Genomic DNA, 12,524 nt, shown 5'->3' on the forward strand with positions numbered 1-12,524 from the left:
CAACTCTGGAATGGACTAGATGCAATGAAGTAAATAGGATATGAACTCTGCTCCAGCATGAAAGAACGAGGTCCCAAACTCTGGTCTGAGACAGCCTATTCCAGAGCAGGAGGCAGGCAAGGGTTCAAATAGAGGACATGGCAGGGGAAAATTTACTACCTACGTGCTTATTTCAATTGAGAGTGTGCCCTTAAAATGTTTACATGATATGTTTTTTAGAAAACAGATTCATATTTTAGAAACAGATTATACTTAGGAACTTCCCAATTAAATGAACTGTTTAGTGAATCCTTATGTAAAGAAAGCCATCCTAGAACCACAGAATGTTAGTACTGATGACACTGAAGGGCAGAGAAGATTCGCAAGCCCAGGTTGTGGTCCTGGGTGAGACAGAAGGTCGTACAGGAGTTGTGGAGCTGCAAAGGGAGGAAGATGTTTCAGAATGTGGGTGTGAGGGAGGGGATTTGAAGCCAACATCACTGGCAGAAATACGCACACTGCTTCCTCAGTGCTAGATTTTTTTTCCACTGAACTCCTAAGTGAGGAGGCAAATCATATGTTCGGGAAAGAGGCAGTAAAAGGGAAAAAGTGGGGGTTCCAACAAGAGAAGGGGAAGGAGGAGGGGTGAGAAGAAACTGGTTTGAGCAGCAGCACGGGCTCCCAGTGTAAGGACGTCCCAGGCAGCTCTGTGGGCATGGTCCTCTGTGGTTCTGAGCAGCAGCCAGCTGTCTTGATGAGGCTGTCATCTCCTGTGACTAGATAGCAAGAGAAATGGGAAGTGAGGAAGATCCAAGGTCTTTCTAGAACGTGGAGATGTTTGTCATAGCAAAGCCAGGTCGGAGCTACCCCTCTAAAGCAAGCAGGGACATGGGGGCTACTTTCGTTTTGTTTTGTTCTGATTTGTTTTAGGCACCTTTAAGAGATGACAAGGTGGAGAGGAGCGGCATAAGAGAATAACTCCCCCCACAGGAGGGATCTGAGACAGCACCAACCATATATACAGAAGTTTGCGTTACCGTATAGTCAAAATTCCTGTATGTGTGGATGGATATTTAAGGCAGGTGTGTCTTCATAGTTAAGAATTTTTTGAAAGCATCTTTTTAAGCCATTTGAGAAGTTTTCTATTTGAACAAATCATTTCCTAAAATGAATACTCATAAAATGTAAGAACTGGAATATGTAAGAAATTGGCATGTCATAAAAGGTTAGCACTTAGCCTAACCTTTCACATCACTCTCTGGAAGGCAATACTTAGTCATGAATTCCATACTTATTGGACACCTGTTATGTCCCAGGCACTGTTTTATACTTGAGGATACAATGTCTCTGCAATCACGGACTAAGCATTCTAATATAAATTTTTCCCACAGTGGTAAATTCCTTGGACAAAATAAAATGGGACAGCATTGGGAAATGGTGAAGGCTCTGCACCTGCTTGGCTGGTTTTGAGCCCGAGCTCTTCCCCTGCTGTGTGTGTGAACTTGGGCATGTTACTCAACCTCCTGAAGTTTCAACTTCCCCAGGACCCACATACCACTGACTTCATCAGGTTGTTGTGAAAGTTCACGAAGATCATCCACGCTAGGGCTTGGCATGGAGGGTGAGTGGAACACACTATTACTATAAGGAAACAGGCCCAGCAAGGTTGTTTCCAACTCCTGAACAGGACTGAAACTGTTTATAAACAGTAAAATAGAAAGTGCCATTAACATGCAGAATTCACTCACAATGCTATAGAAAACCATCTAGAATTTGATTCTTGGTTTGGTGGGTATTTCTTCAGTTTTACCAGCTGAAAAGTCAAGGTTTGTATCAGAAATGCTGCTACCATAAACTCTGCTCAGTTAGAGCAAAGACAATGATCATAGCAGTCACTGCACTGCTTCCTTAAACCCACTTGTTCATTGCCACCCTTCGTGTGTTTGGCACCACATGCCACCATGGAGACAGCAAAGCTGAAGTGTATTCCTTGTCAACAAAAATCTCAGAGATAACCACAAGACCAGGTAAAGAAGCAGACAATTACCATTCCAAGGGATAAGTTTTGAAAGGAGGAAGCACTGGGTCCTGTGGAGACCACAGGAGGGACCCGTAGCCCAGACTTAAGGGAGTAGAGGAGGGAACTTCAAATACTCTGAGAATGGAAAAAGCATTTTTCTGCAACAATAATCTGAACACAGCATGATGGAGTCACATGTTCTACCCTCATCTCAATCTGAGTCACCTCCTCCCTCTATCAGTAAGGCTGTCATAGGAATCACTACGTGCCATTTATTTCAATAGATAAAAAGAGTCTGACTGCAAATGGATTCTTCTAAGGACTGTGGGGAAGGTGGCCAGATCTCAGACAAAATTAAAGTAAAGAAACAAGCAGCATTTTAAAATGCAAGCCTTTTGTTGAGTATGCATGCCATATGCAGCCCTGTGAAATGGTGACCAAATATCCCCGTCTCACAGAAAATCCCAATTATAAATATTCTATATCACTGTCCTCATAGACTGTCACAACACCCTGGAAAGTTCTTACTTAAGTAGTAAGAATTAGAGTAAATATATACATGTCACAAAAACTGAGTCATGAAATAGGAAATCATGCTGAAAAAAAAGGAAATTACTTGCAAACTCATGCATACTAGACCTTATTATATATAACTCCAGTCACGTCTGTATAAATTTTCTGGCATTTAAGCCTGAGAATATATGGGCTAATATAAAATCTCTGCACAATCAAAATAATTGAATAGTAATGAAAATGTACCATTGGAGGTAATCATTTTTCTTGGTGCATAAAATTATAAGGGCACAGGAAAGAATTTAACTATAAAATTATATTTTAGCATAAAAATGTAAAGGGCAGAAAAATAAACTGTACATTTGATGAGGCCTTACAAAGGGAATTACTTATTTTAAAGAAACAGTAATCCCCACATTTTAAAGCCAACATGGAAATGAAAGAAATTCACACTGTAGGACATCTGACAGGTTCCACTTATTCAATTAAGGCTAAAAGGTAGCCATCCACTGTAGCTTCTGCTATTAAAATGAAGCATTTCCCACAAATGACTTTGTTTTATATAAAGCTTGTTGCCAAAGTATTATCAAAATCACAGCCCTAGAGCTTTCTACTGAACATCTTAAGACAACACATTATTTTAAGCTATATTTTCATTAGCACCCCACAAAAGTGAAGCAATTATTAACATTATTGTCTGGTATAGAAGTTCTAATGATTTATTTTTCAGATGATTTTATAGTATGATTACACTGTGGTTTTTTATTTTGTTTTTGGGCTTTTTAAAATGAACTTTGAGGAATAATTTACATGCAATAAAATGCACCTATTTTAAGCATACAGTTCAATGAATTTTGACAAACATATACATTTGTGTAGCCACTCCAATTAAAATATAGAACAATTCCACCACCTTAAAAGTTCCCTCATGCCTCTTTTCAGTCAATATTCCCCCAAACCCAGTCTCAAGCAACCAAAGATCTATTTTCCTGTCCCTAAAGGTAAGTTTGACCTATTCTATAATTTCATATAATAGAACATCCATCCTGTTCCGTGTGTAGTAGCGCTTTCTTCTTACTGTTGAGCTGTATTCCATTTTCTAAATATTCCACGATTTGTTTATCCATTCACTTGTTGATAGATATTTTCAGTTGTTTTCAGTTTATACTATATTTAAAAAGCTGCTATGAACATTAATATATGTCTTTTTTAGGACACGTTTTTAGTGTTTTGCATAAATACCAAAGAGTGGAATTGCTATATAGGTAAGAGTATGTTTAAGAAAATACCAGCACTATTTTATTCTCCCATCAGCCATGAAGAGAATTCCAGTTGTTCCACATCCTAGCCATCACTTGAATTGTCAGTCTTTAATTTTAGCCCTTCAAGCAAGTATGTAGTGGCATCTTTTTGTGGTTTTAATTTACATTTCCCTGATGAAAATGATGTTGAGTATCTTTTCATGTGCTTATTGGCCATTATTTTTTGATGCTTCTGTTCAAATACATCTCTTGCCTTTTTCTCATTTGGTTGTTTGTCTTATGATTGAGTTGTAGGAGTTCTTTATATAGTCTTGATATCAGTCCCTCATCAGATACATGTATTATGGATATTTTCTCCTAGCTTGTGGTTTGCCTTTGCATTCTCTTAATGGTGTCTCTCAAAACTAAAGGTTTTACTTTTGGTGAAGCCCAATTTATTAATTTCCTTTTTAAAAATTGTTACTGTATTTTATGTCCTGCTTAAGAAATCCTTTGACTCTTAGATCAAAGGTTTTCGTTTTTTCTAGAAACCTTATAGTTGTAGCACTTATGTTGGGTCAAGGATCCGTTTTGAATTAATTTTTCTATATGGTGTAAGACTCAAGCTTCATTTTTCCGGTATTGATATCCAGTTGTCCCAGGATCATTTGTTAATAAGACTATCCTTTCCCACATTGAATTACCTTTGTCGGTAATTGAGGGAAGGTCTTTACCTAGACTCTCTTTTTTTTCTGTTCAGTTGATACACTAGTACTAAGCTGTCGTGAATGCTGTAACATTACAGTAAGTCTTGACATCAGGTAGTGTAAGTCTCCTGATTTTATTCTTTTTTCAAAACTATCTTGGCTATTCCAGATCCTTTGAATTTCCATATAATTTCAGAATCAGTTGGGGTCAATTCCTACTTGGCAAAGAAAACTTGCATGGATTTTTAATGGAATTACATTGAGTCTTTAGGACATTTTGGGGAGAATTCATGTCATAACACAATACTGAGTCTTTCAAAGCCTGAAAATGGTTAAATCTTGCCATTTATCTTAGTTCTCTTTAATTTCTCTAAGCAATGTTTTGTGGTTTTCATTTTACAAGTCTTACACATTTTTAAAAATATATACCTAATATTTAACGTTTTTTACATTATTGTAAATGGTATTTTTAATTTCATTTTTTTTCAAAAATTCTGTTTTATAATTAATTTATTAATTTATTTATTGTGGTAACACTGGTTTATGACATTATGTAAACTTCAGGTGTACGTCGTTATAGATATTTCAACTTCTGTGTAGCTTACATCATGTTCACCACCCAAAGACTAATTACAACCCATCACCACACACACATGCCTAACTACCCCTTTCGCCTTCCTCTCTCCCTCCTTCCCCTCTGGTAACCACAATCCAATGTTTGTTTCTATGTGTTTGTTGTTGTTTTTATCTTCTACTTATGAGGGAGATCATACAGTATTTGATTTTCTCCTTCTGACTTACTTCACTTAGCATAATACCCTCAGGGTCCATTGATGTTGTCACAAATGGCAGGATTTCATCGTTTCTTATGGCTGAGTAGTATTCCATTGTGTATATATACCACATCTTCTTTATTCATTCATCCCTTGATGGGTACCTGGGTTGCTTCCAAGTTTTGGCTATTGGGAATAATGCTGCAAAGAGCATAAGGGTGCATGTATATTTATGCATTTGTGTTTTCATGTTCTCTGGAAAAATACCCAGCAGTGGAATAGCAGGATGATATGGTAGATCTAGACTTAATTTTTTGAGGAATCTCCATACTGTTTTCCATAGTGGCTGCACGAGTTTGCACTCCCACTAGCAGTGTACGAGGGTGCCCTTCTCTCCACATCCTCTCTAACACTTACTGTTTCCTGTCTTGTTAATTACAGCCATTCTGAGAGGAGTGAGGTGATATCTCATTGTAGTTTTGATTTTCATTTCCCTGATAATAAGTGATGTTGAACATCTTTTCATGTGCCTGTTGGCCATCTGTATATGTTTTTTGGAGAAGTATCTGTTCAGACTGTTTGCCCATTTTTTAATTGGATTGTTAGTTTTTTTGTTGTTGAGATGTGTGAATTCTTTGTATATTTTGGATATTGACCCCTTATCAGATATACGGTTTGCAAATATCTTCTCCCAGTTGTTAGGTTGTCTTTTCATCTTGTTGATGCTTTCCTTTGCTGTACAGAATGTTTCAGTTTGATGTAGTCCCATTTGTTTATTTTTTCTATTGCTTCCCTTGCCTGATCAGACATGATACTTGAAAATATGCTGCTAAGGCCAATGTTGAAGAGTGTACTCCCTATGTTTTCTTTTATAAGTTTCATGGCTTCAGGTCTTAAATTCAAGTCTTTAATCCACTTTGAATTAATTTTTGTTCATGGTGTAAGATAATGGTCTACCTTCATTCTTTTGCATGTGGCTGTCCAGTTTTCCCAACACCATTTATTGAAGAGACTTTCCTTTCTCCATTGTATGTTCTTGGCTCCCTTGTCAAAAATTAGCTGTCCATAGATGAGTGGGTTTATTTCAGGGCTCTCGATTCTGTGCCACTGATCTGTGTGTCTGTTTTTGTGCCAGTACCATGGTGTTTTGGTTACTACGGCTTTGTAGTATATTTTGAAATCAGGGAGTGTCATATCTCCAGCTTTGTTCTTTTTTCTCAGGATTACTTCGGCTGTTCAGGGTCTTTTGTTGTTCCATATAAATTTTAGGATTTTTTGTTCTATTTCTGTGAAAAATGTTGTTGGAACTTTGATAGAGATTGTATTGAATCTGTAGATTGCTTTAGAAGTATGGACATTTTAACTATGTTAATTCTTCCAATCCCAGAGCACAGAATATCTTTCCATTTCTTTGTGTCTTCTTCGATTTCTTTCAACAATGCTTTATAGTTTTCAGTGTACAGATTTTTCACTTCTTTGGTTAAGTTTATTCCTAGATATTTTATTCTTTTTGTTGCAATTATAAATGGGACAGTATTCTTAATTTTTCTTTCTGTCACTTCGTTGTTAGTATATAAAAGCACAACTGATTTTTGTATGTTGATCTTGTGTCCTGCAACTTTACTGTATTTATTTATTATTTCTAAAACTTTTTTGGTGGATTCTTTAGGTTTTTCTCTACCTAAAATCATGTCATCTGCAAAGAGTGACAGTTTCATTTCTTCCTTTCCAATTTGGATCCCTTTTATTTCTTTTTCTTGCCTGATGGCTCTGGCTAAGACTTTCAATACTATGTTAAATAAAAGTAGTGAAAGTGGGCACCCTTGTCCAGTTCCTGTTCTTAGAGGGATAGCTTTCAGTTTTTCTCCATTGAGAATGATGTTAGCTGTGATACTGTCATATATGGCTTTTGTTATGTTGAGGTATTTTCCTTCTACACCCATTTTATTTAGAGTTTTTATCATAAATGGATGCTGTGTCCTGTCAAATACTTTCTCTGCATCTATTGAGATGATCATGGGATTTTTATTCTTCATTTTGTTAATGTGGTGCATCAGGTTGACTGATTTGCGGATATTCAACCATTCTTGCATCCCTGGAATGAATCCCACTTGATCATGGTGTATGATTTTTTTCATGTATAATTGCATTCAATTTGCTACTATTTTGTTGAGGATTTTTGCATGAGTGTTCATCAGTGATATTGGCCTGTAATTTTCTTTTTTTTGTGATGTCCTTGTCTGGTTTTGGTATCAGGGTAATGTTGGCTGCATAGAATGAGTTAGGAAGTTTCCCCTCCTCTTTAATTTTTTGGAAGTGTTTTAGAAGGTTTGGTAGAATTCATCAGGGAAGGCTTCCGGTCCTGGACTTTTATTTGGGAGAGGTCTTTGATTAATGTTTCGATCTCCTTACTGGTGATTGGTTTATTCAAATTCTCTATTTCTTATTGATTCAGTTTTGGAAGGTTGTATGATTCTAAGAATTTATCCATTTCTTCTAGATTATCCAATATGTTGGTGCATAGCTTTTCACAGTATTCTCTTATAATCTTTTGTATTTCTGAGGTGTCCATTGTAATTTCTCCTCTTTCAGTTCTGATTTTATTTGAGCCTTCTTTTTTCCTTGGTGAGTCTAGCTAAACATTTGCCAATTTCGTTTATTGTTTCAAAGAACTAGTTCTTGATTTCATTGATTTTTTTCTATTTTTTTTTTTAGTCTATTTCATTTATTTCTGCTCTTTTATTATTTCCTTCCTTCTGCTGATTTTCGTCTTTGTTTGTTCTTCTTTTTCCAGTTCCTTCAAGTGCACTGTTAGATTGTTTATTTGGGATTTTTCTTGTTTGTTGAGGTAGACCTGAATTGCTATAAACCTCCCCCTTAGAACTGCTATTGCTGTATCCCATAGATTTTAGCATGTTGTATTTTCATTTCCATTCGTCTCTAAGTATTTTTTTATTTCTACTTTGATTTCTTCATTGACCCAATTGTTGTTCAGTAGTATTTTGTTTTACCTCCACATATTTGTGGCTTGTTTGATTTTCTTCCTGTAGTTGATTTCTACTTTCGCACCTTTATGGTCAGAAAAGATGCTTCATATTATTTTGATCTTTTTAAATTTACTGAGACTTGTTTCGTGGCCTCATATGTGATCAATCCTGCAGAATGTTCCATGTGCATTTGAAAAGAATACATATTCTCTGTTTTTGGATGGAATGTTCTCTATCTATCTACTAAGTCCATCTGGTCTAATGTGTCCTTTAAGGCCAATGTTTCCTTACTGATCTTCTGTTTGGATGACCTATCTACTGGTGTAAGTGGTGTGTTAAAGTCCCCTACTATTATTGTGTTATTGTCTATTTCTCTTTCTATGTCTGTTAACAGTTGCTTTATACATTTAGATGCTCCTAGGTTGGGAGCATAGATATTTGCAAGTGTTATACCCTCTTGTTGGACTGTTCCCTTTATCATTCTGTAGTGCCCTTCTTTGTCTCTTCTTACAGTTTTTGCTTTAAAGTCTATTTTGTGTGATATAAGTATTGCTACCCCAGTTTTATTTTCTTTGCCATTTGCATGGACTTTTTCCATCCCTTCACTTTCAGTTTGTGAGTGTCTTTAGGTCTGAAGTGTGTCTCTTGTATGCAGCACATATATGGGTCTTGTTTTTTCACCCAATTGGCCACCCTATGCCTTTTAGTTGGAGCATTTAGTCCATTGACATTTAAAATAGCTATTCACAAATATGTAATTATTGGCATTTTGTTACTTTTTTCCTGGGTGTTTTAGAAGTTCTTCTCTTCTTCACTTGCTCTCTTCCCTTGTGGTTTGATGGCTTTCTTTAGTATTATGTTTGGGTTCCTTTCTTGTAATTATTTGTGTATTTATTATAGGTTTCTGATTACCATGAGGTTCAGATATAATATTCTACATATAGCAATATGTATTGAGTTGATGGTCTCTTTAGTTTGACCTCTTTCTAAAAGCTCTACTCTTTTGCTCCCCTCTTCCCATGTTTTTCATATCATATCTAACCTCTTATTTTGTATGTGTATATCCATTACCCTCTTATCTTTGAAATAGGTAAATTTAGTACTTTTGTCTTTTAACCTTCATATTATCTTCATATGTGCTTGACCTGCTACCTTTACTGTATTTTTGCCTTTACCAGTGATTTTATTGCCCTTTTTTGGCTGATAATTTTCTTATTCCTATTTGCGGTCTTCTCTTTCCCAGTAAATAAGTCCCTTCAGCATTTCCTGTAGAACTGGTTTCTTGGTGATACACTCCTTTAATATTTGCTTGTCTGGGAAGTTCTTTCCTTCTTCCATTCTGAATGATAATCTTACTGGGTAGAGTATTCTTGGCTGTAGGGTTTTCCTTTCAGCACTTTAAATATATCGTTCCACTCTCTTCTAGCCTGTAAGGTTTCTGCTGAGAAGTCCCTTATGGGGTTTCCTTTGTATGTCACTTGTTGCCTTTCTCTTGCAGCTTTTAGGATTCTCTCTTTATCTTTAATTTTGGACATTTTAATTACAAAGTGTCTTGGTGTGGGCTTCTTTGGATTTATCTTGTTTGGTGGCCTCTGTGCTTCCTGTACCTGGATGTCTGTTTCCTTCCTTACGTTAGGAAAGTTCTCAGCTATTACTTTTTCAAATAGATTCTCTGCCCCTTTGTCTTTCTCTTTTCCTTCTAGGACACCTATAATAAAATTGTTAGTGTGCTTGATGTTGTTCCAGAGTTTCCTTAGGCTGTTCTTGTTCTTTTTAATTCTTTTTTCTTTTATCTGTTCGGCTAGGCTGATTTCCTCTAGTCTTTTGTCCACCTTGCTGATCTGTTCTTCTGTATCATCTGCTCTCCTATTGAGTCCCTCTAGTCAATTTTTCATTTCCAGTATTATATTATTCATTTCTGATTGGTTCTTTTTTTACGTTTTCCAGTTCTTTATTGATGTTCTCACTGTGTTCATCTATTCTTCTCCCAAGATCAGTGAACGTCCTCATGACTTTTTGTTTGAACTCTTGGTCAGGGAGGTTATTTCTGTTTTATTTAGTTCTTTTTCTGGGGTTTTGTACTTCTCCCTCACTTGGAACACATTCCTTTGCCTCCTAATTTTGCCTCTTTCTCTGTGCTTATATCTATGTATTAGGTGGGTCTGCAAGATCTGCTGATCTTGCAGAAGTGGCCTAATGTAAAGAGATACCTTTTGAGGCCCAGCAGTGTGCTTCCCTCTCACCACCAGTTCCAAATGTTCCAGGAGTAACCCCTGTGTGTGCTACATGTGACTTTCCATTAGGGTTGCTCTTACTGCAGGTACCCAGGGAGTCCAGGCTGTCCCCCTGGCCAGCTGGTTGTAATTCTCAGCTATGTGTGGCTGCTATGGACCCTTCAGTCACTTTATCAGATTTGGGAAGCCCAAACACAGTTGGCTGCAAGATCTAATAGCACATTCCTATTGCAGGTTTTCTGTTAAGTGGGTAAGCCCCCAGTGTGGCTGGTTGCTAGGCTCAGGGGCTTACAATTTCTGTAGGCTCCAGACTGCAAGGCTGTTGTCTGCTCTCTCAGAATTGCACCTGAATGGGGCTGGCCCTAGGCATGGAAGCACCCAATTGTTTCAGGCTTTGGAAGGCAGGGCCGATCCTCTATGTGGCTGTTTGTGAAGCACAGGTGTCCTGTTGCTGATAAGCCCCACAGTCCACAGGTCTACATACACCATCAACACAGTCCTGGCACATGCACATATTCTGGTCCCATGGAGCCTACCATGTCACCCCACTGCAGAGGCCCACACACACTCTACTGCTCCTCACGCACACCCTGCCTTACAGAGGCAGACCCACTCACCCGCCTGCAGAGGATCCAGGTACCCAGTCTGTGCAAGTCAAAAAGTTGCCCGAGGGCTTCCTCTTGGGTGGGGCCAGTCCCAAGAGCACGCTGCCTGCCCTGGCTGAGCTGGATTAAATTGGGGCTCTAGTGGGCAGAGCAGACCCCGGGCTAACAGGCCAGTGGAAGAACTCCAATAGTGTCCGCCAGCATCTGTGTCAGCACCCCTGTACTAGATCACAATAATAGCTGCCGCCAATGTCTCGGTCCTTGGGGATGTGGGCAGGTCTCCCCTCTCACCGAGATGCACCCAGAGCCTATTAGGTAAGTCTCTTCACCAAAGGATTGTGCACCTTTCTCTCTGGTGACTTTAGATTGCTTTCTGAAATGGGTGAGTGTGTGTGTCGGCCCTTCAAGAGCAGGCTTTTATCGGCTTATGTCCGATAGCTTTTCTAGGGGTATTCTCCCTTGTAGTTAACAGCTAGCAAAGCCAGATATTACGAGACTCGTCTCAGCTGTGCTGAGTCTGAAGGATGCTTATAGCACTAACATTCCCCTGCTCACGTCCCCTGTTCCTCCAGGGAAGGCTTTGTTCCCTGGGGTGGCTCCTGCCCAGCTGGCTGTGAATCTCTGCCACGTGTGAAGATGGCTTTTGTCTCTCCAGAAGGAATTTCTGCCTCTTCTGCCTCAGTCAGGACTGTCTCTTGTTGTGGGGGTTCTGTTTATCCAGTTTTCAGTTCTCTCTCCAAGGTAATTGTTCCAAGATTAGCTGTAGCTTGATTATGTTCACGGGAGGAGGTGAGTTCAGAGTCTGCCTATGCCGCCATCTTGAGATCAAGCTCTAATTTCATTTTTCAGTTGTTTATGCCTACTACATAGAAATACAATTCACTTGTGTCTATTTACCTTATATCCTGAAAATTTGTTCAATAAACTTTTAATTCTAGTAGGTTTTTTGTAGTTTCCTAAGATTTTCTACATTTACTCATTCATGATCATGTTGTCTATGAATAAAGATGGTTTTACTTCAGGAGCCAACCCTGTGGCATAGTGGTTAAATTTGGCACGCTCCTCTTTGGTGGCCTGGGTTCATGGGTTCGGATCCTGGGTGCAGGCCTCCATCACTTGTCAGTCATGCTATGGCACTGACTCATATACAAATTAGAGGAGGACTGGCACAGATGTTAGCTCAAGGCAAATCTTCAGCAAAAAAAAAAAAAGTTTTACTTTTTCTCTATCTTTAAATGAAATATATAAAAATATATATAGATAAGATTTTTTTCCTTATGACACTGTTACTATCTTCAGTATAGTGTTGTAGAGAAGTGGTCACAAAAGACATTTTGCTTCCTGCCTGATCTCAGTGCGAAAGTGTTCAGCTTTTCAGCGTTTGATGTTAGCTATAGATTTCTCAAAGACGTCATTTACTGTGGAAGTTCCCTTCTATTTCTACCTTTCTGAGTTTTCTTTTTTA

At 38.2% G+C, this 12,524-nt stretch overlaps 1 protein-coding gene across 7 annotated transcripts in view; it reads right to left on the reverse strand.

Annotated features, from left to right (window-relative positions):
- Positions 1 to 12,524, reverse strand: part of ZC2HC1B (zinc finger C2HC-type containing 1B) — an 82,278-nt gene that overhangs the window by 50,189 nt on the left and 19,565 nt on the right. The gene's annotated exons all lie outside the window — the stretch shown is intronic.

The sequence above is a fragment of the Equus quagga genome, chromosome 8 (genome assembly GCF_021613505.1).
Source record: "Equus quagga isolate Etosha38 chromosome 8, UCLA_HA_Equagga_1.0, whole genome shotgun sequence".
Classification (NCBI taxonomy): domain Eukaryota; kingdom Metazoa; phylum Chordata; class Mammalia; order Perissodactyla; family Equidae; genus Equus; species Equus quagga.